The 14,794-nt window shown below is 44.4% G+C and overlaps 1 long non-coding RNA gene across 1 annotated transcript in view; it reads left to right on the forward strand.

Annotated features, from left to right (window-relative positions):
* Positions 1–3,330: 3,330 nt before the first annotated feature.
* The window catches only part of LOC112551912, a 42,915-nt gene continuing 31,451 nt past the window's right edge, over positions 3,331–14,794 (forward strand). Inside the window, exon 1 of the long non-coding RNA XR_003096252.1 lies at positions 3,331–3,530. This is a non-coding gene — a long non-coding RNA (uncharacterized LOC112551912). The remainder of the gene's footprint in view (positions 3,531–14,794) is intronic.

Here is a 14,794-nt window from a genome sequence, read left to right on the forward strand (position 1 = left end):
ATTTCCCACTTATGGAGATGCACCCCTGTGATCTCCCTGTTGTGTCTCCATAAGTGGGGAAAGCCTGGGGTGCCATGCTTACAGAGACCCCCCAGGAGGGGCCCAATTCTGCATGGGAATTCTGGGGTTGTGCAGGATCAGGCCCTTCAAGCCTTCAAAGCACCTGCCCAAGATAGCTGGAGAGTGCGGGTAGCTCTGGCTGCCTTCACTCTCCCACCACCAAGCAAACAGCACAATCTATTACCACCTTTGCCATTAGCATAAATGGTGGGCACGAGAAAGGATATAGATGTCTGTTTGCTTCCCCTTGTGATGCCATAAAAATCTTGATGCTGGCACAAAGGTGAGGAAAGGTGACGTGTTTGTACTTGTAGGGACAGAGTCATATAGAGATTTGAAGGGAAGGAAAAGCAGCATAAAACTGAAGCCAACAACAAGAGGTAACTAGAGGGAGTGCCAAGCGGGGCTGAGGCAGTGATATGGCCGGTTCCATTTGGGTTCTTAAATAATGATTATCATTACAGCAACTACGTGCCTTCCAGTAGGGCATTAAACAATGTGACTCCTGTCACATGTTGTTTTTTCTCCAAGTGCCTTGTTTTGGCAAGCGTTCTGTTTTTATGCATGTTGCCCTCTAGTCATGGTAGAGAAGGTAAGGTCAAAGAATAAAGCCTTGTTTTTGGAGTAGAAGGTGAAGAGATTCGTAATGGTCCTTAGTTCTACACAACATTCATTGCAGAGTCTTGCACTCACCCCAGAGAAAGTTTTGTCTCCTGCACAGACATATTTTTACCCTTATTGTAAGCAGCTTCATTGTGACAGGAGGAGCAAAACTGTTGGACATGGTCCCTGTCCTGCTTTTGGATAAAAGGCCACTTTAGATACTCTTTTACATACTCTGGGTACAAATCATTGAATCCCTTGGATGACTGACCTTCACATTGATTTGATATTTTCTAGAGGGCAGATGTGATATGTTCGTGTTGCCTGTGTGGCTGAGAAGATGCACTGCAGTATTCTGTACTTGCTGGAGTTTCCTGAGCACTGAAAGCTTTGTGCCCAGGATATTTCCGTGCTGCAATGTGGCTGGAAGGGGACAAACAAAAGAATAATGAGCCCAGGACATTACCTGTTAGGATGGGATGGAGTGAGCCTAAGGTGATAGAAAGCATTAGACATAGAAAGCCATTAGTCACAGACATGGGAGCTTAGTATTAGCAATACATTCAAGAGATGGCCTAAACTATAGAATGGATTGGCCAACTACAGGTATGTACCTTTGACCAAAGGAGAGTGCACTGTCCCCAGATGCTCTCCAGAGTACCCCCCCAGCGTCATCTCTCTTCTACCTCATTTCAGCTTGAGCAAGTTGTTTTTCAGCCATGAAATGATCTCATGCAAGAACTGGGCCTCGGTTTTATCTAGTGAAGGGTAAATATGAGCACATGTTGTTAGCACCTGGGTCCATTATGTCAAACTGTAAGGCACCTGACCACTATCCACAACTTAAGCTATCAGATGGTGATTGAATCCAGCCCATAAGCTGCCTAATTCCTATACCTACCCAGTCCTCAGTTCCTGTCTTTCCTTCCCACTCCTGAGTAGGACCTTCAGCTCTCAATCCCTTTCTTGGTCTTTGCCTTAGACACTGCATTTTTTGATCCCTGACTGGACCCCTGGCTCAAGTCTCAGTCCCTACTGGTACTGATATCCTGGATGCAGAATAGGACCAGAGAGAGAATTGATTTAGGTGGGACTTCAGGAGTGAAGGGTCTAGTGGTGCAGAGACAGTTTCCCATCACCAATTGATGCAACTCTGCAGGAAAGACTCAAACTATTTTAGTGCATTCCCCTGGATTCATGCCACCAGAGACAGCTGTTATGCATGACTGACAGTATCAAGTGCTGCAGAGGAAGATGTGAATGGATGCCTGCTCCCATTTCCTTACAGATGAAGATCACCCTTCAATGCCTGTAAAACAGTTTCAGTTCTGTGTTCTGGTCTGAATCCAGACTATGCCAGATCTAGAATATTAGCTTCAGTTAGATCATTGGTTCCCAGCCTCGGGGTGCGACCCAAATCAGGGTCACAGGGGTTCCTCAGTAGAGTCACAAAGGGCCCACATGCACACTCACGCACACAGCCTGGGAGCGGCAGGTGGGTGGGTGGGTGGGAGGTGGCCGCCATGCACAAAGCGAGCAATGGCAACTGCCCCGCTCCCGGGATGCCACCGCCGCACTCTGCTCCCAGCAGCCCCTGTGGCAGTGGGTCGGGAGGTCCTGTTGGTGGCCAATTTAGTGTTGCAGCAAAATAAGGTTGGGAACCACTGAGTTCCATGAACTTGCAGTTGACCTTTGCCTCAATGAGTCTGTTCAGGACTGGGAAGTTTGACACTGTATTGTACTTGGTGCCATCCAAGAGGGTTCAGTAGTAATTGCCACACTGCTGCATGCCTGGTGTGGAATTCTAGAGAGGTGATCGTAGTCATGGCATCCGCAGAAGGTGTATGGTGTGATGCTGAGAGAAAGGTATGGTAGTAAAAATGCGGGGAGACTGAAGCATGTAAAATTAATCAAGACCTAACTCTATCCATCTTAAACAGCAAAACTTTAAAAAGAAGGTTGAACATGAAATTGCAGAACAAGAAATCATCCACAGACTAGATTGCTTTAAGAATGGTCTCAGCACAGACTAGGATTTTTATACCATTACCTGGACTAGCTTTTATAACCCCTATGTCCCATAGTGGGTTAATTGCCTTGTTTGTCCTGATTGATCTATTCAACCCACATCCGCTGCTCAGCATTGTTCTCTCCCTCTATCCTCCCCCACTTTCCTGTCCTTTGTATTTAAATTCCTACCTATTTAGAACCCCTACTTTATGCAAATTCATTTATAGCATCTGACAAAGTAGGTGGTTGCTTATGAAAGCATATGCCTCTGAACCAGTTAGTCTCTAAGGTTCCCTGCCCTTCTTCATATCAGTACAGTGCTTTAAAGGTGGATAGGCTTGGTTGGATCTCTGCAAACTTGTTCCATTTCAGATGAGGACATAGATGAGAGCACTCCAGCTGTTTCTTGATTTCTTCTCGACTTTATAAATTGAGGCTGTAACATGACATTTACCTGTTCCACCTGCAGAGAGTTTGCCCATGTGGCTGAATTCCTGGGCTGGATCCTTGGGTGTCGGCAGGGTGCGGGTTGAGCAAGAAGGCTGAGCCAGGGTCATTAAGGAGAAACACTTGGTGGAAAACCATGAGGCCAAGCCCCCAATAGGTGAGTATTCCCATGACATGACTCTCGGTTTCTTTTTTCTGGGAAAAAGAAAACGCAATGCCGGGTGCTCCGTTCCCCCAGAGAGAGGAACCCGCAGCTCCAAGTAGGAGAGGGCTGCAAAAACCTATGTGGAGAAAAGCCTCAGGGAAGCATGAAGCTGAGCTGCACTGCAAAAAGCACAGAGACAAACCCGGAGCAGTTGGGCAGTACTGAGAGGACTGGAGGCAGAGAGGCCCTGCAGAGCAGCATGTTGGTATGGTTAGTGAGCCAGGTGCCATGGTATTTTCTTGATTTGTTTTTAACTAAAGAGTGGCCAGGACCAGCTAGTTTTAAACCCAGAGCAGAGGGGTAGACTTTAGCATCTGAGTAATTGCTTCTCTGTCAAAGTTCAAAAATTGAAGAACTTTTTGATTATCTGATTTATACTGGATCCTGTTCCTTTCCATGTGTATACCTAAATGAACAGACTGTGATTAGTAATTGATTTCCCTTGGATCGATCATATTGCTTATCTTTATGAATTCATGAATTAATGGACCTTTGAGTATTAATTGACTGCATGATGAATACTGGGGAGACAATATCTCGCAGAAGATGAATGAACCTTACTGAATTGCCTTGATTTCTCAGGTGGAGGTGTGAGGTTAATGGATGCTCCGTTACAAGTAGGCTGGCATTTTAGTTGAACTTAATTAATGGATAAGAGTGTATTGTGGACCTCTATGGGTGACAAGATACAGACGCTGATAATTGAGCATTTGACAAATGTTGTGGTCCTTTTGTTAGACTAAAGTATTGGTTTAAGTTAATTTGTCAAGGACCAAAGGGACATCAGAAACTGGTCTGGAAAATTGAAAGCAGGGGAACAAATTGGTAACTGTGGATCACATGATGAGATCTGCCATTGGCCCCTTGAGAGGAAAGGGACAGGGTGTAGGGTACAAGGAAACCTGTGAAACAACCCATCTGGGTTGAAGGTATTCCACCATCCTCTATAATATTCACCCTCCCTTTTTCTATATTTATAATAAGGCAGGTGAGACTGGTGGAGAGGGTGGAAATTTGAACTTTGCACTGGAGAAGCAAATACGATTAAACAGCACCCTCTCACATAACAGGGTTCAAAAAGGGTTTAGAGCAGGGGTGGACAAAATGCAGCCTGCGGGCCAGATGCGGCCCACCAGGCCATTCTGTCCGGCCTGCGGGACCCCTAAAAATTTTAGAAAGTTAATATTTATCTGCCTCTGACTGCCTATCATGCAGCCCTCGATGGCTTGCCAAAACTCAGTAAGCGGTCCTGTGCCCGAAATAATTGCCCGCCCCTGGTTTAGAGAAATCCAGGAATCATAGGTCCACTAGGGGTCATTAAGCACAAATTAAGGATGTAGTCTAATGTTGATGACTGGGAGAATATGACAGGGGATGGATCAACCTATATATGCCCTTTTCCTTATACTCTTTCTCTAAAGCACCTGCTGCTTGACACTGTCAGAGACAGGATGCTGGGCTAAATGGACCCTTGGTCTGGCCCCAGGGGACATCTTTGAAATAGCTTCATCATCATATTTCTGAATTAGCATATATGAATGGGAGTAGGTGGGCAGGCTCAAGAGTATGTAACCCTAGCAGAAGTAACAGGGATGCTGTGTAGACATACCCACAACTGGCTGAGAAGCTCTTCAAACCACTCACAGTTTGTAACCATGGAAAACAGGGAAACTCCAAGGGAGTGGAGAACTACCAGTGTAGTTTATTTATATGAATAATATTTAAGTGAATAAAAGAGATGATTGAAGGGACTATAAACTAAGTAAATGGACTATAATTTTAGGTAAAAAAAATGAAATGTTTTATTCAAAACCCTATTCATAGAAAAGTAGAAGCTAATTTTTCATTCCTTGGTTTTCATTTCATGATTTCATGGGAAGTAAGCCTTGTCACACAAGCCTGTGGTCTCTTTTTTTGACAGGATTACAAATCTGGCTGATAAAGTTTAACTGTATTGATCTGGTTAGCATGGATTTCTCTGTGGTACATAACATTTTGAATTAAGAGGTTTGACATTAACAGGGCACACATTAAGAGGATTAAAACCCAGTTCACTGGCACATCTCAGTGTCTTTTTAATAGGAAGAGATCAATACGTGGAGTAGTGCTCTGAGTGATTCAGAGACTCTCTTTCCTTTGAAACCTCTCCATCCAGTGTCCCTGGAGACTGTTTGAGCTCAGACTGCCAGATTTGGAAGGAATTTTCTCCCAGGTCAGACTGGCAGGGACCTTGGGGATTTTTCACTTTCCTCTACATCATGGGGTATGTTTGACTGGCTAGACTGAGCTAATAAGTCAACTCCATGCCATTACAGGCCTTTCAAGTACTGGTAGCACATAGTTTTATTTCCTGAGGACTGAAATGCTTTGGTTTAACTAAAGTCTGGGTGGAACTTCATGGCTGTGATATGTAGATGGTTAGAATGGGTGATATAATTGACCCGGGAGCTAGTGAAAGTATCAGAGTTTGTGTGCAATGTGCTCATAGTGATCCAGCCCCGTGAGAAGGTGGGCTCCTATGTTCTGAATGACCTGGCGCCTCTGCATTGCTTTCACTTGGAGGCCCAGATACAGTAAGCTCCAGCCATCCAGAGTGGAAGCGATGAATCTATGGATCATCGGTTGTCATGTGTAAGGAAGGGGCAGGGTTCACCTACAGCATGGAAGACAGAGCAAAGTATTTTGCTAGTTATGCTGCAGTAATGTGCTGAGGTTTCATACCTCTTTGATATATTGGAGGAGAGGGACAAAGACAACACTGATAAAAGTGTATGTCTGTCTAGTTCTTTGAAAATCTCTCCCTACAGCCAGAATTACATAGGTTGTGTTCAGGCTCCGTTTGAGGCATGCGCTGTTTACCCATTTGTGGACTGACTGCAAACTTTGTGACATCTTTGTGATGGCTTTGGTTGTGCCTGTAGAAAAAAGGAGATATCACTGAACATCATCAGCATGTTTTTCAGCAACAAAGCCTGTGGCATCCTACCATTTCTTTTAGTGGGCTCTCTCATAGACTAGGAGAGACATCTAGCTAGCAAAGATTAGAAAAGAAGAACAACTTTATAATCCTTAACAGTCTGGCACAATCTGCTTTGCTAAAATGAATTACAATACTAAAAACTGAAGGCCTCTGTGCTCAAGACAAGCACATCAAAGGCAGCAGTGCAAGCCCCGCTACCAGTATAGGTCTCAACCACAGGGATCATAGGAAATGAGTCATACCTTGGAGGATCTAGACAGGAATTTTCTATATGCCATGTTTAATTCCATTACCTAGTGGTCTCCTGAAACAGATGCTCTCCCTCTTTGCTCTGTCCTCCGTGTGCAATACCACACGCATTTTCTTTAGAAAAAGGTGCACACAGCTACATGTGGAATGTGTTCAGGGAGAAGGACAGAACTTAACTTCAGTGTACATGACCATTTGTGTGTAATAGAAGAAACTTTACTTTTTAAAGAAGCTGTGGTTACCTCTGACAAGCTGAGTTCAAACCTAGATATGAGAGAAGTATATGCTGTCCAGGCCTATTCAGGCCCTGTCATCTGTCCTGAGACCACCAGCAGCAGTTTAGTTTATTTAAGTGGAGTCATTAGCCTATAGTTTTGCATGTTGTACTGTCAGGAATTATTACTATCATATAGGTACTAGGGCTCTGGCATATGAAGCTGACTATAAGCTTAATACCAGGCTTTTTTACATAGGCAGGTAGTATTCCATGTAGAATTGTTACTGGTATTTGCAAATTAGCTATATTCTGATCTCAAAATACCCTATAAAGATTTTCATGGAAGATTTTGCTTTTCTTAATCCAACATTTGCTAGTGGGAGAGGTTTTATTCCATGTTCATAGAATCCTAGAATCATAGAAGTAGGGTCGGAAGAGACCTTGTAGATCTTCAAGTCCGACCCCCTGCCTGGGCAGGAAGAAAAACGGCTCAAATGACCCCAGCCAGGTAGGCATCAAAGTTGATCATGGCATCCTCCATACCTAGTGAGCAACCTCCAGTAAACACTCACCTGTCACAGTATGTGAGATACTGCTGCTAACAGAGGAAGACAAAATAATAGAAAATAACATCATAGAATAACACAGCTGGATAACATCCCTTATGACTTCACTCAAATTTGTGTATCATCTCAAGTCATGGCCTTGCATGTCGTGGGAGTCAACTCAAAGTAATAGATATTATAGTTCTTTGAGATTCTCCCATGGAAGGTACTATTGAAGCACAATATATTAAGCACTAGGCATGGTAGAATTTTTCCCCATATATATATTACAAAAAAAATGACTTTTTGACCATTCAGAGAACATTTGCATATGGATTGAAGATTTTGCTGAAAATAGCTTTTTGCAAAATGATTTGTGTTCTGTTGGTTTTCAGATTTGTTTTTCATTAAAACATCCTTTTCATAGGAAAACTCAGAATTTGACTAGTTTTAGCTAAAAACATCTTTTTACTGAACATCTGTTCAAGCTGTCAAAGAGACTATTGGGAATCACTCCTCTGTAGGAAACACTGGAGAGAGAATGCTGCGGTGTGGGGGAAGGGTGGGACATTCTTGGCTCTATTGCTACAAACCATGTAGCGAGCATCCTCCTAATCCCCTCTGCCTGCTCCTCCTTTGTGCTTCTAGGCACTCTACCTACACTGCCTCTGAGGACAGTTAGATAATCATGTGACTGTTAAGGGTGAGATGTAGAAGCCCTGAAATCAGCAAAGCAGCTGCCACAGGAAACCAGTAGCTGATAATGAAGAGCAAATTTGCTATCTGTGTTTGCCTGAGAGGAGGTTTGGGAGCTGGGGAGGAAGAGAGAAATGTTAGCAGGGTTCACGAAGCCAAGAGTCCTGCTGATCAGTCAAACATTGTTGGCTCTGGACCTGATTCTGATACTGAGCACTGTCATCTCCCACTTAAGTTAACGGTAGAGGAATGGGCCTTGCTTTTGTAATTGCAGCAAGCTCCTTACTCAGTTTTCTAATGTACATCAAGTTGTGCTTTCAGAACTGAAGAATGTGGCCCCCCTTATGAAGAAAGTCATGGTTGATTTGCACCTTATAGACTAAATAAATAAGAGATGCCTAAAGCAAGCTTTTGTACAGTGAAGGGCTCAATGCCCCTCTCTCCTTATCACCAACATAGATTTGTCAAGAGCAAGTCATGCCTAACCAGCTTCATTTCTTTCTATGACAAGGTAATGGGTCCTGTGGATAGGCATGGGAAACAAAACAGTAGATGTGATATCCATCAACTTTAGTTAGGCTTCTGATATGGGCTCCTCTGACTTTCTCATAAGTAAACTAACAAAATACTGTCTGGGCAAATCCACTAAAAGGTGAGGGCAAAACTTGTTGGAAATTCATGTTGGGAGGGGAATCATCAATGGCTCAATGTCTAAGTGGGAAAAGGTAATAAGTGGGTCACCAAGGCAGTGTTTTTGGTCCAGTATGATTCAGGAAATTTATTAATGACTCAGGGGATAAAACTGATTGTACTTGCAGTAAATCTGGGAATAACACCAAGCTAAGAAGAGTAGTAAATATTTTAAAGGTCAGGATTGGGATTCAAAACAACTTTAATAAATTGGAAAAAATGATCTGAACCAGGGGCAGGTCTGGAGGGAGGGGTATGGTGGCGGTGTTGCATACCCCCTTCCACAGTGCAGCTCGCTTGCCAGTGGCTCCAGTTCCCCATGACTGTGGACATCTGGGTCTCCTGTGGAGCCTGAGGTGCAACTGGAGCCCCAGACTGGTGGGGAGAAACACCCAGGGGGAACAAGCAGGGAGCAGGTGAAGAAGGGGGGACATGCCCACCACCAACACTGTCCCTGGCTGACACATGGGGGGGGGAGGGGAAGAAGCCCCTAGGTTACTCCAGCTGGGATTGTTGGGAATGACTGTGCAGGGTGCCAGGCTTGGTGACAGACAGTGGGTTGCTGTTCCCAGCCCCTGCCCCCAAATTTCTCCCCCTAACTTGGAGGTTCCAGATAGGGAGTGGCTACGTGAGGAACCAGGCTCACTTGCGAATGAAGGTGGCAGTAGGTGGTCCCTCCTTCCAGCACCTGCTTCCAGCCAGCACAGGGCCTAGGCAGGGAGCAGGAAGGGGGACCGCTCACCACTGCTGCCACCCCCGATCAAGCCTGGCATCCTGCACACCCACTCATTGAAACTCTCAACTAGAGTGGGGCAGAAGCAGTGTGGGGCTTCCTCCACTGACAGGTCATCTAAGGACTGTGGCAGTGACAGGTGGGTGCCCCCTTACTACGCTTAGAGAAAAACTCTGGGCAAAACTTGCTGTAGAGAGAAAGGCGGAGAGGAGGGGAGGAAGGGTAGGGATGCCTGGAGCTGGGGAAGAGAATAGGGTGGGGGAATCATTCCTGATTTGGGAACTCAAAAAATCCCCAGCAGCTGCTGCCATGGCATGATCCATCCACAGGAGGGGAAGGAGGGAAGTGTGACTGCAGCCACTCTTGCATCTCCCACACCCCCACTCTTCAAAATCCTAGACCCAGCCATGGTCTGAACTAAACTTGATGAAATTCATGTGTCCTCATGTCACAGTACACTTTGGAAGGAGCAATCACATGCACAAAAGCGAAATGGGGAAAGACTGGCTTAGCTACTGTACTGCAGAAAAGGACCCATGGATTATAGGGGAACACAAGTTAAGTATAAGCCAACAATCTAACATAATTAAAAATATAACGCTAATAATGAGTTCTATTAAATTTACAAGTGTGTTGTATGCAAGAGAAGTGATTCTTCCACTCCATTTAGTACGGAGTCTTGGGCCCAGTTTGATCATCATACTTTAAGAAAGATGTAAACAAGCCAGAAAACATTTGGTGGAGATCCACAAAAATAATTAGAAATCCTGATATATGAGGAAAGGTTGGAAGAATTGGGATTATTTAGTTGAAAGGAGGGAAAAGAAAACTGAGGGGGTGTTGATAAGAGTCTCCAAATATCAACAGAGTTTATAAAGTAGAGGGCAATCAATTATTTTCTGTGTTCACAGGAGACAGGGCAAGTAGTAACAGGTTTAAACTGCAACAAGGGAGATATGGATTAGAGATCAAGAAGAACTTTCTAATTATGAGGGGAGTTAAACACTGGAACAGATTACCTGGAGAGGTTGTGAAATTGCCATCACTCAAGGGATTTAAGTGCATGGTAGAGAAATATTTATGCTTTAGACGGAGGCAATCCTGCCTTGAGCAAGGGGCTGTACTAGATGATATCTCAAGGTTCTTTGCAGACCCTTTGTCCTTAGGTTTATTATTATTAGTTGTATTACAGCAGCACATATCACATCACTGCACCAAGCATTATGCAAACACTTGAAGAGTTTATTGTCTAACTATACAACACTGGAAAGTGTAGGAAAGCAAAGATACAGAGAGACAAAGTGAGTGCCCAATGTCATATAGGAGGGTAACTGCAGAGATCTAGGAATCAAGCACAGGGCTCCAGTGCTCTAGTTACTAGATCAAAACACCAGGGGGTTGGAAAGGGAGGAAAGACTTAGTTTTGTGGTAGTTGGTCTTCAAGAATGGGCAAATATGCAGTGCATTATAAAGTAAGCATGTGATGCCTAATTTATCCAGACACACTTTTCTTTTTGTTCCTTTTTCTCCCACTACAGTTTGTTAATTCATCTGTTGTAAATACTAGCTCCTCTGCTTCCTGGGTCAGGGATGATCTTTGTGTTACATATTTGTATGACACTGAGTATGATAGAGCCTTGATTTCTGATCAAGGTCCTTCTAGTACTACCACAATAGGAATAATAATTATTGCAAAATAATCCAGCCTGCAGTCAACAGAGGCACAGACAACCATGGTAGGACTACATCCAAGAGGAAAGCTTGAAACAACTGCAGCATAGGATGACTTAGCACTTTGGGGTAATAGTGCTATACAGCTATCTAGAATCTACCCATCTGTTTAAAAGAAAAAGAGAGAGAGAGAAAGCAAGAGAGAGATACTCTAGCTCAGCTAGAAATTATGGGTTTGACATAGGGTTTTACCCAGTAAATCCTATGGCCTGTTTTATGTGGGATGTCAGACTACATGGTCATTATGATCACTTGTGGCCTTAAGATGTGTGAGCCTGCAGACTGTTCCATGCAGCAAAGTTTGAACCCCCATTTGAAGACAGATATATTGAGTGTCATGGCACCACTGAGATGTAGGTCACTGCCCTGTTATAGAGGAGGAGGCACAGAGCAGATATATCACTTATCTGAGGTTGCACAGTAAGTAAATGGTGGAGCCAAGTGTAGAGTCCATAAGTCCTGCTTGCCATTCCCTTGCTTATTTCTCCGCTGGACTCTCCTTGCTGGTTTGATTCATGGACTCTTTCATTCAGTCTTACTGGAAGGTGATTTAACTGTCATCCAGATGAAATGCAGTGAATTGCTTTGTCCAGACCTAAAGACTTTGTGCTTGGCTTTGGCTGGATTTAAATATGAATGATGATGATGTACACTTATACATCTTAAAATGAAGAATAACTTGGAGAATAACTTAAATCCACTTGGCTTTGGCTGGATTTAAATATAAATGATGATGATGATATACACTTATACATCTTAAAATGAATAAAACTTAGTAGACAAGGATACACCAGTTGAATTGACAAAATAAATCTCTCTTACTCTCCTCCTCATCTTAACAGTATCTACATTTTAGTAGATTTGTTGCCATCTTTCATGTTCCATCCATAGTACACTAACTCTGTCATGCATGTGTATGATCCTCAAGGTTATTTATGTCAAAAGCCTTGTGATATGAGACACAGAGCCAGAGATATGAAACACGGAAGGCTAAGGCAGACAGGGAGACCAAGCTGGCAACCAGAATAAAAGACAACAGAAAGTCCTTCTACAGATACATAGGGAATAAGAAAATAAAAATAAAAACAATCGGGCTCTACTATGGGCCCCCTGCTGAATACTCAGGGGCAGCCCACTGTCACTATCCATGAAAAAGCAGAACTCCTAAATATATACTTTGCATTGGTATTCCTGAAACCAAACAGGGGCTGTTCACTTGGCCTGAGGCCCAGGGACCATGAGGAAGACAACAGGCCACGTGAAATCAGTCCTGAACAGGTGAAGGATCTTCTACAACACTTGGATGTTTTCAAGTCTGCTGGACCCGATGACCTGCACACAAGAGTCCTGAAAGAACTGGCGGAGCTTATAGCAGCACCCCTGGCCACGCTGTTTGCAGAGTCATGAAACTCAGGAGTGGTCCCAGATGACTGGAAGAGGGTCAGTGTGGTACCCATCTTCAAAAAAGGGAAGAGGGATGACCTTGCAAACTACAGACCAGTCAGTCTGACTCCAGTCCTGGGTAAAATCTTTGAAAAATTTTATTAAGGAGGCCATCAAGAACAAGCTGGTAACTGACAGGGTGTTGAAAAGTAACCAGCATGGTTTTGTTCAGGGAAGATCATGTCTGACAAGCCTTGTGTCCTTCTACGACCAGGTAACTAGCCATCTGGACGAGGGACATGAGATGGACGTGATTTTCTTAGCCTTCAGTAAAGCCTTTGATTCTGCGTCCCATGGGATACTCGCAAACAAAGTGGAGGTTGTTAGGCTGGACCAGACTACAGTGAGGTGGGTGGAAAATTGGCTCAGAGGCTGCTCCCAGAGGGTGGTAAGTGATGGGATGGCCTTATTCTGGAGGGCCATCTCCAGTGGCGTCCCCCAGGATCAATGCTTGGACTTGTGCTCTTTAATATATTCATCAATGACTTGGATGATGGGTAGAGAGCTCAGTGTTTAAATTCGTGGATGATACCAAGCTGTGGGGAAACGTGGACACATTGGAGGACAGGGCCAGGATCCAGGATGACCTTGACAGATAGGAATCTTGGGCTGAATGAAATTGGATGAAGTTTAATAGAGATAAGTGCAAGGTCCTTCACCTGGGTAGGAAGAACCCTCACCACAACTACACGATGTGTGGTGGTCCACTGGCTGGCACAGTATCTGAATGAGACCTGGTGGTCACAATCAGCCAAAAGATGAATATGAGCCAGCAGTGCGATGAGGTTGCCAGCAGGGCAAACAGAACCCTGGCGTGTATCAGCCGATGTGTGGCCAATAGATCCAGGGAGGTGCTTCTCCCTCTCTATTTGGCACTGGTGAGGCCTCAGTTGGAGTACTGTGTCCAGTTCTGGGCACCACACTTCAAGTAGGATATGCTTAAGCTTGAGAGGGTACAAAGAAGGGCAACCTGTATGGCCAAAGGCATGGAGGACAGGTCCTACAAGGAGAGACTCCAGGAACTGGGCCTGTTCAGCCTGAGTAAGAGCAGATCAAGATGCGACTCGATAGCTGCCTACAAGTATGTCAGAAGTGAGAGCGCTAGGATCTAGGGGAGCAACTCTTCAGGAAGGCATCCCAAGTGAGGATGAAAACCAATGGGCATAAGCTAATAGAGGGTAAATTCAGGCTAGATATAAGAAAGAACTTCTTCTCTGTAAGGGTCACCAGAATCTGGAACACACTCCTGGCAGAGGTAGTGCAATCACCTTCCTTGGAGGTGTTCAAGATGACGTTGGGTAGGTACCTTGTTGAGCTCATCTGAGCCCAATAACTTCCTGCACACAGCAGGGAACCAAAGTTGATGATCTTACAGGTCCTTTCTGGTTCTATGTTTCTATGTTTTCTATAAGCTAAATATAAGCCAACAGTGTGCTCTTGTTGCAAAAAAACTCCAAAGCATGTAGAAACCTTTCTTGTTAGCCTTCATGTTCCTTGCTAGCTGCAACTCCCATTGCACTTTGGCTTTCCTAACTTCATCCTTGCATGCTCCAGCAATATTCTTTTACTCCTCCCATGTTGTTTGTCCAAACTTTCACTTCTTCTAAGCTTCGTTTCTGTGTTTAAGCTCACTGAAGAGTCCTCTGTTAAGCCAAGCTGGTTGCTTGCCACATTTGCTATTCTTCCTGCACATTAGTATAGTTTGTTCCTGTGTCCTCAGTCAGGTTTCTTTAAAATACAGCCAGTTCTCCCAGACTCCTCTCCCCCTCAGATGGGTCTCCCTGGAGATCCTGCCCAACAGTTCCCTGAGGGGGTCCAGGATCCATATTCTGCTGTTCTCCTTTCTTCCTTTTGTTAGGATCCTGAACTTAATAATCTCATGGTCACTGCTGCCCAAGTTGCCATCCACTTCTACATCCCCCACCAATTCTTCCCTGTTTGTGAGCAGTAGGTCAAGAAGAGCACAGCCCCTAGTTGGTCATTACAATGCTAACACCAGGAAGTTCTCTCCAATGCTCTCCAAAAACTTCCTGGATTGCCTGTGTACTGCTGTATTGCCCTCCCACATATGTCAGGGTGGTTCCCCATGAGAACCAGGGCCTGTGATTGGGAAACTTCTGCTAGTTGTCTGAAGAAAGCCTCCTCTATACCTCATCCTCCTGGTCAGATGGTCTATAGCAGACAC

Source organism: Alligator sinensis, unplaced genomic scaffold (assembly GCF_000455745.1).
Source record: "Alligator sinensis unplaced genomic scaffold, ASM45574v1 scaffold523_3, whole genome shotgun sequence".
Classification (NCBI taxonomy): domain Eukaryota; kingdom Metazoa; phylum Chordata; order Crocodylia; family Alligatoridae; genus Alligator; species Alligator sinensis.